Here is a 16,347-nt window from a genome sequence, read left to right as displayed (position 1 = left end):
CTCGTCTCCCTTAACCGGAGTTTGTCCAGGTGCTGCGATGCCAGGCGCGTATTTTACTTTGCATGAAAACACTGCGAAACTCTAAGTAGAGATGGAATAACATCGCGCACGCATATTTTTGCTCGGATGTTCGCTCGGCGAACGAATCGCGCTTAGTGCGAGAGAGTTTCGAAAGGTTTGCGCAAAACTTGAGCAACGCGCTTGGGCGATTTTCTTTGACGAATTGAACAAATCTTAAATACTTCTGACATTGCTTGAGGAATAATTATAAATATTTTCTTTAAGGTAGAATTTCTCAAAAGGATCACGCAAATGTATTTGCTCTCTCCAAAGTACTATTTAGAAATAAAATATTCCCCTGAACAATGTCGTAATATTTTTTCAATGAACGTGAAGGAAAACTCGCTTCTACTTTCAAGCACTGACTTATTGTTAAATTTTAATTCGTTCAATTTTAATTACATGCTGCATCACGTTTCTCTTAATACTTATAATGAGAGGATTATATTTTACGAGAAAAATCTGGCATTAATTTTTAATTAAATTGGTATGTCTGTTTTTTTTATTTTTTTTTTTTTGCCATGAAAAACGCGATATCAGATAATAATGAGAGATGTTGTGCGAGCAATAACTGCGATGCCATTCACAGGTGAATGACAGAGGCGCAAAAATATATTGCCGCATCCGGTCTTTGTGTATGTGTGTATGTTAAAAATATGCTCTTTGATTTTCTCAACACATATTTTTTTCAATGCATAATATCGTTCACGTAAAACCGGAAATGCTTTATTAAATTTTCAGTCAAGACTATTATTTGAAAGAGCTGTTACTATAACTGATTAGAGGGAAAGAGAAAGAGAGAGAAAGAAATATTAATCAGTCACGCGACGGGATATAGACTGGGAAATAGTACGGATATCGGGAGATGTCATATCCGGCGAATATGTCGATTTCTCTGTGAAACATATTCGTAAATACGCCATCTGTAGTACAGTAGCGAGTGTGCAGTGTATTGCGCTCGCACCTTGCGCGCCAGAATTTGTGGGATCTTGCGGTCGCGGGCTTCTAAATAATCCCGGAGTTGGTAATATCACTTGGTCCACTAAATTCCCTCGGAACTAAATAACGAAGGACAGCCGTACCCGACAGACATTACGAGAACTGCCTCAGGTTTGATTCACTCGATGCAGATAGTTACGTAGCACTGTGATATAATTACAGTTTAAACAAAGTTTGCAAAGTTCTATAATAAAGTATCATATAGTTAACTAATTAATTAAGTATAAAATGTTCATGGCGAAACTGTGCTTTAATTAATTTGGATAGATTTTTTTTTTCTCGGAGAAGATTTCGAGTAGTCGACATCTGTTGCAACTTTTGAATATTCAATAATGAATAATATCTATCTCTCTCTTATTCTTTTTCTACCTGTGTCTTTCTTTTTCTGGACAATTAAACTCTGAATAAAAATTCTGAAAAATTAAAATTTAATTGAGAGGAAAGTTTAAGAAACATTATGATTTGTCATCATATATAATCGGAAATTATCTCAAAAATATTTCTGTATTCAAGAGATGTAGTAAAAGGAAGTAAATCTAAAATGATTAATATATCGATACGGAAGGAAGCTATATCTACACGAGTGTTTCATATACAGAGGGGAGATATCGCTATTCTGTGCACGATGCGACATCGGCTTTATTCATGATGCATTATGGTCCGTCGCGCGTAATCGCCATAATGAAATTTAAGCCACAGGCTTTGCTCGATGCGGAAATGCATTTCGCGACGATAAATTCGCTCGCCAGGATACGGCGGGATCTTAACGCGGCGCAGCTTAATGAGAGGAACATGGCGGAGAGGATCAAAGGAGTAATCAAGCAAGTAGGCTCCGTATTTAGGCATCGTGTATACTAGCAGCAAATGCGCCTCGATACAAGGGACCAGATTTGCCGTCAGCGGACACACGTGATCCGTATTTCGATCGGAGTTGACTGTGCTTGATCAGAGACACGATCCTACAACCTTAAGTGCCTTATCAAAGGCTGCTAGTCCATTCGATTGGATGAGGATGGTATATGAGTTTGATTGTGTCATGTTTCTGTACGGTAATGATAACGAGGTGTTTGAATCTTGTCTGAAACATGACGAAACACATACGCGACAGATGGCTTGTCCCTATATTTAGGATGTTTGGAAAAAAATCGGTGTACGAAATATCAATATCAGCAAATAAGTTATGCTTCAATATAAGTTTCAGCTATCTTATAATCACTCTCGTAATGTGGATTTAAAAAAAACTATAGATTTTTATGAATATTTTTGAGATAAATACATTTTATTTATTTCTTATTTGCAACAATTAAATAACTATACATATAATTAAAACAGAGTTTTATGTTTGAACAATAAATAATGATAGAAACAAGAAAGAGAGAGATTTTTATGATTAAATGTTAATTTTTTTATATGTTTCGATAATTTTCCATTTAAGGACAGTTTTAATTAACATTTAAGAAAATATTTTTTTGCAGTCAAAAAATATTATGTAAGATAAAAGATGAAGAAAAATATATAACGGAGCAAATTGTGTATCTTGATTTGAGGAAGAGGATTATTTTAACAAAAATATAATTATAAATTGCACGATTTTCAATTATTTAAGACAATATAGTTAGCGTTATGAGAAGTACCCAATTTTGCAAAATACAGACCGCATAATTTATTTGCCATTATATCTAATATAAATGATTGGAAAATATTCTGTCGCTTACTGGGAGTAATATAAATATTTAGGATGATTTCAATGTGCCGAATAATTCCATTGCCTTGTTTGATTGTGTTGAATCGATTGTTTGATCGTAGTGGTCGATGAGATTGGCAAGCGGATAATTAATGATAAAGGAGAATGTTTGTTTTACGTCGGGTAAACTAATTGTATGGGCGAAAGTAGATTATCTGAATCCCACTGCGGAATAAATGCTGATCGCAATCCATCTTCATTCTAACAATATATAGTTCGAGATGAAATATTCAACAAAAGAGTCGAGTCTATTTGAATTTAAGTGAACGATAAAACTTTCTTCTGGTTTAATTGCATGTCAGCAAAAAACATGCCTGCAAATTGCAATCTTTAATTAACCCATCGCTTATAATTAAAAAATTATAATTATAAGTAAAAAATTATATACATATATTGATATGAATTTTGCCTAAATATATTAAAGAAGTGTCGATTTTTAATTCACCAAAATAGTCGCGTTAAAATTTGGATGAAGAGTATATTTCGTGAGAGAATTTTAGAATCACTCCCATATACAAAATTTGAGTTAAATAATATTAAATTTTAAATCTATATAATATTGATATTCAGCGGACTCATAAAAAAAGTCACATTCTGTGTATAGTAATGTTGTTTTTTTTCTTTGCTGCGGACACACCGCGATCAAACTTTAAATGACTATCATGAGAAGTTCTCAAGTGAAGCTTCGCGTAACTTGCGTCTTCAAAGTTCTTTCTTCTATTTTCCGGCGAGAAGGAGGTTAACATTATGGAAAGGGGGAGAAGGGCGGCGTGGCTTTTCGTACGCGTTATCTCGTGGACGTACGGCGCATCGCTTAATCTGCTAAATTACCGTGTACAGTCGAAGAGCGAGAGATCCTGGCGGATTACGGCTTAATGAAATTTGAACCTGGCGGATTTGCTCGTGGTAGGACTCGTGCCCGCAACTCCTCTCGACGTGAGTACATAGGTAACCCCACGGAATCTCGATTTTAAGACTGGGGCACTTACTCTAAAAGACAAATTCGCCGAAGGATATTCTGAGGAACCGCGACGGAACGTATAGTCGCGTGTTACGGTAATCCGGCGGATGTAATCGCTTCCGCTACGTAAGGCAGGGTGAAATCCGTTAAGTCGTCTTCATCTTGTAAGATACATCCGCGATACAGTTCGTTATTCGGACGAAGAGCGCTGCTCCGTGTACGACTGTGCGATTGTACGAATCGTCTCGCATTCCGAAATTAAATCGCGATTCTTGCGTGATTTGTCCGCTAAAAATACGAGAAGTGAAATATAATCTATTCACGTATCTTTTTAATACAATTCATTTCAAAGAAAAATATTGAAGATTATATTAATTAAAATTTATGACACACAAGAGCATTGCATTTAGATCTGTTGCATTAAGATCTGAAAAATATTTTTTGGTCGCATATTTGATTTCAGTTTCTTAATTATTATTATGTTAAACAAGGAAGTTTCTATACAGAACTCTAGAGAATAATATGATAAAATATTTTGCAACTAAATAATTTATTTTAAGGAAAAATTTAATTACACACATTACATTTCTTCATTACTTTATTTGCATTATTGTTGTTTCTTTATCATTCAATTCTCCAACTTTTAATTTTAGTAAAATGAAGTTTCTGTTATATTTTCTTGAAATCTTCTCGGTCTCTGAAATTATAATGCAAGATAACTGACGTGAGTATTAAGAGTCTTTTAAGTCTTCGAGTTAAATAACAATTAAGCATTAAGTAGCAATTACTGACAAGAAAAGCTGTGCGGAGATGACGCTTTAACCGCACTGTATTGCAGCATCAAAGACAGTATTAATCCAAGGGATAAATTGCTGAGGACATTTTGGTGTACAAATTCGAGGCCTGCTTTGATTTTAATTTAAAAAATAGGAATTATTTAACAAAATTAAGTATTACTTTGAAAGATGGGTATTGAGTTACTCAATACTTTCATACTCGAGATATTTTCACGTCTTGCAACACATGCAGATTGAAAACAATAAAATTACTACTATATCTCTCAAAAACAGATATAAATGGTTGATCTTCTCCAATCAATAGTAACGTAGTATAATATTAATTCGTCATCGATATTCGAAGGAATAAATTAATATATAAAACTGAATATATTTTATATTTTATCTCAGATCTTATCTTTTAGTAGCCATTACTAGATATTGGTGTATACAATTTTGTTCAGCGTTTATCTCTCGTTTTAATCTCTTTGTTACGCGACGAAAGGACGGCGCGCGTTTGTAAAGTTCATCGATCGATCCTGAAGTCTCTTTTCGTCAGATTGAGAGAGGAGGAAAGCTCCACGTCTCTCCTTTGTTCTTCAAAAAGCGGCGACCATCATGACAAAGAAAAGGCGATTAGAATTGCACTTCTCTTTACACACGATCTTCCTCTTTTTCCGCCATCCTTTTTTGCGCGCGCAACCACCGGAAACGGCGCTGTTTTCACGTAAATGCGCATAAATTTTCTCGCTTTTCCTCTCTTCTGTCCTTTCTTTCGCGCCCGCTTCGTGTTTTTTTTTTCTTCTTTTACCGGCGGGAAGGACTTTAATTCCTCGGTCGTCTTAATCAAAAGTTACGGTCCCGTTGTTTTGCGCTGAGTTAAAGCGTCGCACCGAATGCGGCGGCCGCGCGCGAACGCTTATGAAAATGGATTTTAATTCGGTGAAAGTGAAAAACAGAGTTAATCTTACTCGGCAGTCGCACCACCGCCGGACGAGATTAAAATTTCGAATCGCCGACCAACGATGGAGAGAATTCAGTATATTATTCAAACCGTTTGAAATGCTTTATCGAAACGCGAGACTGCAACACCTCGAGTGGTCATTTAAATATTTCCACGCATTTGCGACGATTGAGTTTGGAATCTCGCTGATATTATTTGATTTTTTCGCGTAATGGAAAATATAAACGCGTAAACGTTTGAATGCATATCTGCTTTTTCAAATCAGAAAAAAACTTCAGAGAAAAGCGCGTGAATAATGTATATATAAAATAGGTATATAATAATATAATATATGAGAGATGATTATTTTTATAATATATAATACTTACAGTTAAACATAAAAATAGAAATAAATAAGATTTTAATGAGATTTTCATTTTTGTCCACGTTCGATATTCCTTAGTAATCGCTGTGATTTAAATCGTTAGTCGAGTATTTACAAAGCCGCTTGCTTTCGCTTTGATTACTTTTTTAAGTCAATCGACTTCCATTAATGATCAGCTTTAGCTAATAGGATAGACCAAGAAGGGGAAATTAGGTAGATACTATCGAACAGAGAATAAGGGAGAAAGGGACACAAAGGAGATGGAGGTTAAGTAGGCATCTCCAGAACCTTATCTCCAGAACCTTTTCGCTCGCAAATTTCGTAAACTTTTGATATTATTCGCTTGGTTTGAAAGAATTTCCGCTTTGCTAGAAAAACGTACAAATCTTCGAAAGATGCCGAATAACAAATGGTTTGCTGAAACGCATGCTGAAACAAAGTGAGGCACTTACAGTCACTTAACACACGATTTTTAATTAAACTATACACTCTTCTTATATATCAAGCAATCTATTTTTTCAAAATAATAAAGAGAAATAAGTATCGAAAATTAAAGAGCATGAAAGAGAGAGAAAGAAAGATCAATATAATTATTTTATATGTTTTACGTTTACTTAATACTTTGGATATCTAATTTTTTTATCATTGTGAATATAACGGAAGGAAACCAAGAAAACATCAATATGATTGTCAAATAATATATTGTTTAATAACACGCCGTTATCGGCTGTGAATTACGCGAAGCTGTTGATTGTCTACTCGCGCAAATAAAGGCATTGTTGAGGAGAATTATGAACTAATTAACTCTCAGCGCCGAGGATTACGTCGCGCGTGCTTAAGCAGATGCAGTTACGCAAGCCGCAGCGACGGACGAGCACGGGAATTGTAACGAATTTCGATGTTAATTAAGTCAGAACTTTCAACGAGCGACACGATGGCGCGCGCATTGACGGGTTCCCCGTTTCATTTTGTAGAAAGTCCCCGGTCGGTCGACATTCCTAGAATGTACAACGAAGGAATTTCTTTTAACGTTTGCACGCTTGAAGAATCGCTAATTATTATTAGACAATTTTTTTAAAGCAATTTTGAAATATATTATTCTATATTTGAAGTATATTTTTCGTGTAAATAATAATTTCTTTTCTCTAATGTGTCACGAAAAGATACGATTTTGTACGCGTTCAACAAATTCGTTTTAGAATATAAAATGCGCGATACAATTAAATCCTCTTAAATGTGCGATACCTGCTTAGCATAGTGTCACTTCTTGTTAACACGTAACCGGGAGTAAATAATATATATAAGGCAAACGCAAGAAGAAAATTAATTTTCGTTGCCGTACGCTTAATCCTCGCTTGCAAAGCACGCTGTAAAAAATAATTAAAAGTAGTTTCTGTGCAACGTATTTCGCAGAAAATAATTTTTATTCAGCATTAATGAGACATTTTACGTAACATTTTTTTAACAATTTAACGCCTTTTCGGAAAAGAATTTTAAAATAGAAATAGAATATTTTTAATATTTATAATAGAGAAATATTAAATAGTATATAGAAAATGTATATGATATGTAGTATAGAAATTTTTTTGTTATTTATATATACTTTTAATTCATGCCTTGCGGCTTTGGATGGTTTCCAGCATTTTTTAGGTATATCTAAAAAAATCTTAAGATTGTATTAGTTATTTTTGAAATAGTACAAATCACTGAAAACTTTCAAATTTTTTATAAATATGCTAAACATTTTGACATTAAAAAAAAAGTTTGTAATGAAATGTAAAAATACTTGACCATTTTTTTTCTCAGAGGAAACAGTTGTTACGGAGGAGAATAAAATGACTTACTTTGTCTCTCAAATAATTGGTACGATTAAAGAAAGAGAATACAGAGTTTAGAAAAAGAGATAAGGTTCATTGTTCTTTCTCTAATGTAAAAGGCAGTTAATTTCACTTATCCACCAGTCTCTAATCGTAAAATAGATTGTTCCCTAAAGCATTATTATACCCAGTAAAGAGAGCTCGGACGATTGCTCTTTTGAGTATTTGCTTATTAGAGATGCACTCTTTAATTAGGTTCTTTCGCGTCTATACGATCCGTTCTCTTTGGACGCTTACGAAAATATTTTTGTAGCGAAATCTTCTTTCGGATTCGCTTCAGACGTCACGGCGCCGGGCACTTATTACAATGCTTATTCTTTCTGACTCTTCCGCGTCGGAAAGTTTTATATTCCACGATGGTTCTTTTTTTTTACTGCTCTACGCGAGTTGAACGTTTTCTTCCGAAACCGCAAGATGCAGAGATCTCTAATCGAAACGGGACGCGCGCTCAACTTTGCTCGCGGGATTACCGTTCTTTCACCAGTGTGTTTCCCTCCCAAAGCGCGGTTACTCTCTCACCGCCATGAAATGTGAGTTAGTGACTGTCGTAGCGGATCACCGGCACTCAACTCTTAAATCAGACATACTCGTGGCTCGCCAACAAAGTGTCTGTGGCCATTGATCCTCTGGAGCTCTATATTTTAGTTGCACAAAGTATCCTATAGTATTAGCTATTCTTACCGTTTCTCTTCTTTTTTTACTTTTTCTCTCTCTCTTTCTCTACGTCATTTTTTAAATATTATTTTTCTCAACGAAGAGACATTGAGTTGTTCATAACGTTGGAATTATAAATAATTGAAAATCCAGATTTTCTTGAAATTAAAAATTCACTTCAGATTTTATGTCGAATAAAAGTATCACAATGATGCAAAACGGTGGCTTATTAACGTAAAGTTTAATATTTTAGAAAGAAGAATACAAATGTATTATTCGTATTTCTTTTCTTTTATAAAATGTACAAACACAAGTAAGGAGAGGAACCAGCGTCTTTTCCTTTGTTTTCAATTTTTCACAACTCTTTCATTCTTTGAAAGAGATGTCAGCGTTTGCAATGTAATAAGGAGTCGCAAGCTATTTTGGAGCCTTACAGTGTGTCAGACATGCGTTAGCACGTGCGTAAAGGGCATGTACGTATAGCTCTCGAGACTGCCTTCGTTCGAGATTTCGAACCGTCATGTTACTTCGGTCTGTTCTTCCCCTTTTGCCGCTGTCGAAGAAACTTTTACTATAAAACTGTCCGTCGTTGCTTCGTCGTCGCGACTGACAGCTCCATTTGCGACGTCAAGGAAAAAATTTCTTGCGGGAAAGACTAATCGAAAGTATGGTTCGAAGACCAGCTGCGTGAGTTTTTCCGTCTTCGCGAGGGACCTCATATTCTTCTTTTACGTTCGTTCTCCCGATGCTTTATTTGTGGCTGGAAATATTGCAAAAGTATAAATCTATAAATAAACTTTCGGTAATAAAATATGAGTTTTAATTATGTTTCGAATCCCCATAAATCTATATATATGTATATATATATATATATCGTCATAAATAATTTTGTAGCAAATTCTAATTTGTTAGCATTCTTCATACAATTAGAGTTTAAAATATTTTGGTTTTTTTTTCAATTTTATTTTTGCACTTTTGATGAAAATCGTAATAACTGACAGATCTATTTATATCAGTTAAATTCGACGTGTCAAATTCGTTTGCATATATTAGGTATTCAAAAGTTTAGATCGCATGCTTATAATCGCGATGCTCACCGCAATCTCAAATTCGAGAGGCAAATAAGTTATATTATACGATCTATTGCCTCGAGAACGGTCAGCGGTCGTAGGCCGTGCAAGGTTGACAGTAAGATAGATTTATAAGCCGGAGTTTCGCCACGACTGTCTGGCCATTTATCATAACTAACGCGCTGGATCACGTTAGTCAACCCTTTAACTAGCACGAGCGTACATATATAGACACGCGTGGCACTTTACTTGCTGCACTCCACTTCAGTGTATTATCGCAATATATTCGTCTTGTGATATTATCTTTCACGGTACTAACAGTATGATGAACTATGGCAAGAGGATTAATGTTGCTACGTAGTCATTTTTTGTTTATACAAAACGTATCGGTTTAAATTGTATCGTTTTGTATACTTTCTATTTATTCACACATACATTTACGAATTTATGAATATTCGCAATTAAATTGAATTTTTATACTAAAATGTTTTTTTTTTTGCTTTTAAAAATTAATGCTGGTTCTTCTTGTCGAGTTTAAATTAATATTAGAAATCAATACATTTCTATCTCTAATTTTAAAGTACGTCATTTATTTATAGTGACTTAATGCGGGAATTCATTTATTTTATATAGTGACGTAATTGACGGGATTTACATGCGAGAAGGAAAATAGATATTTTGAAATTGAGGCTTAAATATTACCTTGCATAACTAATCTATATATCTATATTTAATTACAAAGGTCGGCTCCCTTTAAACGCGTTACACATAGGACTTATGGATCACTATTATTCTCAAGCTAAGAGACTGCTATTCAGGTCGGTCGAGGAACTGTGACAGTCGTCGCTGTTCCTCGTTAAGACGTCACGCTGAACGCGCCATTGTTTAATTAATGAAGTTACCGAATTGCAGTCGAAGCGAAACGCATCACAATAGATTCCCAATTCTGGCGCATATAGAGCAGACCGGATTTCTATAGCATATTGATGCGCAACAAAGTGCTCTAATCTATTATGGCTTTATAACATCTGTATTCATTATGCATAATACGCGTTAGTATTAATTCGCGCACAGAACAAATTGTATCATGTTTGTATTATACGTAATTTTCTCCATCCTTTCCTCTATTTCACGTCATCGAAAAATTATGCTTTTTGTTCGTGCCGTCGAAAGAAAGAATGTTATTCAAAAATATATAACGTGATATAAAAATATTTATATTGAATTGTTATTAAAAAGAATTGGCTTTAACATAAAATTATTTCAAATAAATATTCTAATCGATGTTATACATATATAATAGACCAGAAGTACAGTACAAAGTTTTAGTTAAGGAAAATATAAAATCAATCTATAAAATAATCTATAAAATAAAGATTAAAATGTTCTACGCGAGAGCGAATATATACGAGATATATGGATTCTGACTTGAAGTATGGAGGATGGAGTTATGACTTTCTTGCGGCAGAAGATTCACTCGAAATTGCCTCGATAGCATAGTTCTGTAACTGATATACATCTCTTTGCAGTACTCCGCATAGACGTAAGTCAATACGTTTCGACATTACTTTGCCGATTCGTTGTACAATTCGTGTTTGCGTTTAATTTCTTTCCTTAGCTTCGAGCCAACAGCCTCTCGACATAAAAGCGTCGTAGAGCATCCACTCGCGCTTTGATCTCTTTGATCTCTTTGCATACACAACGGCGCTGCGAAATTATACATTTATCGGATTATGTCTCGATGTAACGTCAAGCTGAAGAAAAAAAAATTATAATCAGGTCCCATTATATTCTGCGTTTGTCTCGCGGATGGAAATCGAGATAGGAATTTAGAGAGAGGCAAGCCTGTTTCTGAACAATTTAATAAGATCATCAGAGAAATGATCTTATCTTAATCTCTGACTCTGACTTTTTTTTAATGTCATGTCTTTATCTTGACAATTTATTAAAAATTTTTCATTTTCTATGCCTGCACGCTCTTAGTACATCTTCATTGTGAATATTTTCGTATTCAGGATCCGCGAAATAATTTCCCCCTTGTCGTCAAAGTTGCAAAAGGACAAATGCTCATTGCTCTTTTCACTCTGGGCCACTGTTCGACGAATACTAAATGGTGAATAACTCATTTATCGAAGAAAAGCGGTTCTCTCGGCGATTCGCAACCGCCGCCGCCGCCATCGAAGGTGCCGCCGCGAGAATTTCAGATCGTTATTTACCTTGTCGGGAGTTCAGAGACCGCCGCGAGACCGGGGCTCGCGTATGCAAATAGATATTTCATTCCTGTCTGCGGGAACAAGGATCGAAGTTGGGGGATAGGTGATTTTCTCGAGGGAAATTCAGCGCGGGGTACATTCCGATTCGCGATGTGATGCATTTCTTGTTTTGTTATTTTTCCTTCTTTTTTTTTCTTCTCTTTCCTGGCACGTGCGAGCCGCGATAGAAAAGAGGCCCGCGATATACTTTCCTTCGATCTCTCTTATTTTCCCCGGATGATTCCTCTTCAGCTGCATATCACAGTAAATCCGACAGTAGAGAAGGATGATATGTGGATTCACAAACTGATCCGAGGATCGATCTTTCATAGATGTATTCATAACATTTAGATAGGATAATGCGTGCAAAGCTATGAAATTTATTAATAATGAAATGTTTCTTTTCTTTTTCAGAGGGGAATGCAGAAATCGAGGATGCCTGAAACAGCCGATAGGGTAAGTGAAACGAACTGTCTTACGAAAATTCTTACGCTATACATGATCTCGATTTAAGCCGCTTCGAGAATCCCGAGCGATTTTAGAACCATGCGATATCTAAAATCAAAGAATTAAGCTGGCACGCCCGACACATTTCACGTTTTAAAAATACTGATTGTGAGAGATAAGAGAGTACGAGACTAGAGTTTAATGCTAATTAAACTCAATAGTTTAATACTAATCCTCGCAATTGCAAGAAATCTATTTTTACTTATTTTATCTCGAAAAATGTACACGCGTACAATCATTTCCATCAAGCTTTTTATATTTTTATCATTTTATCATTCAAATTTATATTAAATTGTCAAATATTTGTAAAATTTAATTAATTCTCGTAAATTCTTATTGAAAACATTTAAAAATATAAATATTCTTTATTTCTTTTTTAATAAAATTAAGGCAAAAATTGAACTTATATTTCAATATATGACAAAAGGAAAATATTACATTGCGAAAATATTATAAACATGACTATTATAATTGACCCAGAATCTTAAATCCATCCTGCGTTGATAGAGTTCATCAATAATCTCTATACTGAACGTAAATCGTATTTTATCGCATAGTTTCACTGACACATTTGTTAGATCAAAGTAATTTCGGCAAATCGAAATGCGCGGAATCCACGAAGTGTTCGGAAGATTAGTTCCCTAGCAACCGAAATTGGAGTGGGCCTGCACGCCTAGCTTATTACAAGAACTTTAACCCAGCCTTACTTTAATTACAACACATTTGCGGATTAAAGACTGCAATATTTAGAAAGGTCTCGTTGTAACCAACTAAAGTCCGACCGTTCGACTTAAAAGTCTATTCACATGAATGACACGTACCGGATTCGTTAGAAATATTTATTATCCACCGTTGCTTTAGTATCTTATACAGGGTGGTTCATATAACAGTCGCCATGATTTTTTAGGCATTTTCGACAGTTTAAAAAAAAGTTTATATAGTAAAAATTAATCTGCTTTACGCAAGCTATAACATGCAATAAAAAAATGTAAAACAAATTTTTTATTAAAAAATCAATGTTACTTTGAATTTTTTTAATGGAACCACTATATTTTTTTTTATATAAATCGATTCCTCAAAATATTCTGCATAAAAAGTTATGAGGGTAGGATGGTCAAAAAGTCAAAAAGTTTATACTTTAATTTGACATAATCTTACATAAATTATGAAATATCTCGTAAAATATTGATTTTTGATCAATCGAAAGATATTTCATAATTTATGTAAGATTATGTCAAATTAAAGTATAAACTTTTTGACTTTTTGACCATCCTACTCTTATAACTTTTTATGCAGAATATTGTGAGGAATCGATTTATATAAAAAATATGGTGGTTCCATTTTAAAAATTCAAGGTGACATTGATCCTTTATAAAAAAAAATTTTGTTTTAAATTTTTTATTGCATGTTATAGCTTGTGTAAAGCAGATTAATTTTTATTATACTTTTTTTTTAATAACTGTCGGAAATGTCTCAAAAATCGTGTTACGTGAACCATCCTGTTTAAATATTTTAAACTCTTTATGTTTTAATATTTTAACTTCTTTAATATTCTATAAATCTGTTTCTGGATGCAGTGCGATATAATTTTAAAAACTTAATTACTTATGCATAATATATTTTTGTTATTTGCGCGACTCTCTTTCTTTTTTTCTTTCTCCCTCTTTTGTTCTCTTTCTCTTTTTGTCTCTATTGATTTTTGGCGAGGATTTAATTATTTTTATTACCAGCTAAGAGTTTGCAGTTTATATCGATTTAAAGAACCTTACTGTAATCACTCGTGAAGCAATGTTTCAATTTACGAAGGGAATTGAACCAAAAAATTCTATCGGGAGAATTGAAACTTTACTAGTTGCGAAAGGGATTTTATTTGCGTAAAAAGAATGTCTGTGATATCTTTAAAAGCCTTACCGATGTAGTTGCGCGAATTGCATATACATATACATATATATATATATATATATATATATATATATATATATATATATATATATATATAGGATGTTTCCAACATGCCTCTTTTTAGCAGAGATTATGTTTAATTAATGACTTATTTTTCTTTCTACTTTTAAAACATGAAATGTTATCTTGTAAAAAATAAAGTTATTTTTTATTTACATAAATAAATTTCTTCCAAATTATAATGTGAAAATATAATTAAAAAATTGAAATTATTTCTTTTTATATCATTTTACACTAATTACAGAGTATTTATAAATTAAATATTTTTCTTAACAAGGTAGAAAAAGAAATTGAAAGTTTTAATTAAAATTTTACGTGAATTCAAGTAGATTTATGGAGAATTAAAAAGAAATTGCAATCACATACATTCAGGTTATCTCGCTAAAGATCGGTATTATTGGTGCACTTCTAGCTAAACGTATGAAATGTATGAAAAATATTTTCGCGAGTGAGGAGTTACAATAGTAAAGCGCGAAAGCAATTCTCGATTCTGAACGTTCTGCGCGCTCGTAACTTTTAGTTAGGAGCAAACTTGATTAAGCTCTCAGGAAGGGTTGCCCACGACGGGAGAGAGGGCATTTGTTTAGTAGGGTCAGAGAATGCGGGGAATGAATGTGGGCACCGAATGTGTGGCAGTAGAGTGCGACTGGCAGTTGGGAACGTGTTTCCCGCGCCTAATGACGCGAGCTGTAAATCATTTTTGCCCGGGAGTTCGCGCGTCACTTGTCTCTTTTTGCGCGATTACCGGAAATTAATAGCCGTCTAGCATTTCCGATTTAACGAATAAATCTTCGGACCACGTTTGCCTCGAATTTAGATTCGCAAATAGAAAATAAAAACTATGTGAAACTCAAGCAAAATAAATATTTTAGGATTTATAATTTTTAAATCATACAATTATTGTGAGGATCACAATTAAAATATTCGAACAGATTACAGCAGATTACGTTGTAAATTATGTATTTTGGATTTTTTATCCTGATGAATTTTAATCATTAATTAAAAATATGTTGATGAAGAAATAATTAATTAATTTATCAAAAATTTGCGCTAAATATGTACAATATATGCATAGTTAAATAACCGTAAACCGCTTTCGGAAGCTGTGCTTGCTACGTACAGAAATATGATAATTACGTCTCGCGGCAGTTATTCGAGAACTCAACTAATTGTAAGTTCCTGGATAGGTCGGCTATGAAGCGGACATTTGTTCGCGGACTACGAGGGCGGGTTTGGCTCGTGGAGTGGCTCATAACATCGGGCGGTGACAGTTAGTTAAAAGCGCATTTCCTTGCTCCTGGCGAAATTCTCGTCACGCGACGCAAGTCGGTATTGCAAGTCGGAACTAACAGATGTAACACGTGCAAAAGCACTTCGTCCCCGCAAGCTCGTTCCATTCGCGCGCGGTTCGCGGCCTGCTCGTGAGAAATCGCCAAGCGCATTTTGTAAATTTTCCCTACAATCCCGGCTCTCTCGCAAGAATCCCATCCGAGATTCTTCATTATGCACAGACCAAGCTAACAATTTCCGAAAACCACTTTCTCGATCAATAACATTTGATTGACTTATCCTTATTATCTTAAATTAACAAGCAAGCAAAAAAAATGTATATTCACTTCTTTTTGATTAAAATTAATCTAGTTGTATAACGAATATATATAAAATTTTGTATGGATTTATATAATTATTATTTTAATTATTAATATTATCATTATGTTAATATTTAGAAGAATAACAATTTTTACTTGAATATACATATTTCTTTTTATGTAATAATAATTTATTACTTCTTCACATAATATAGAATTTTCAGAGATATTATTCTGAATAATATCACATCATTATTATTTACTCAAACTATTATTCAAATAAGTATTGATATATTTTCGAATGTGATACATATACACTTGGCACAGAATGTTCATGCAAATGTTATCGCGCAGACAGTTTTTTCTTGTCACGTTCACTAAATTACGTTGACATCGCATGCCTGTGATATCGAGCTAGTTATTTTAGCAATATATTTCGCTGGAATAGCTCTGCATTTTGCAATTCTAGCAGCGATTCTATTTAGCTGACAATACAATTGATTTTACGGCAACTCTCGAGAGCGGTGATAAAGTTATCTTCGCTCACAAGAGTTAAACTATCTTAATA

General features: G+C 34.0%; 1 long non-coding RNA gene across 1 annotated transcript in view; it reads left to right on the top strand.

Moving 5' to 3' along the window:
* LOC145935256 (uncharacterized) overlaps positions 1-12,303 on the top strand; it is a 34,926-nt gene extending 22,623 nt beyond the window's left edge. The window contains exon 3 of the long non-coding RNA XR_014425180.1: positions 12,136-12,303. This is a non-coding gene — a long non-coding RNA (uncharacterized LOC145935256). The remainder of the gene's footprint in view (positions 1-12,135) is intronic.
* The last annotated feature ends 4,044 nt before the right edge of the window (positions 12,304-16,347 follow it).

Source organism: Prenolepis imparis, unplaced genomic scaffold (assembly GCF_030444845.1).
Source record: "Prenolepis imparis isolate NDT839.2.m4 unplaced genomic scaffold, iyPreImpa1.0 SCAF_4, whole genome shotgun sequence".
NCBI classification, from domain to species: Eukaryota; Metazoa; Arthropoda; class Insecta; order Hymenoptera; family Formicidae; genus Prenolepis; species Prenolepis imparis.
This window is presented reverse-complemented; position numbering and strand designations above follow the sequence as displayed.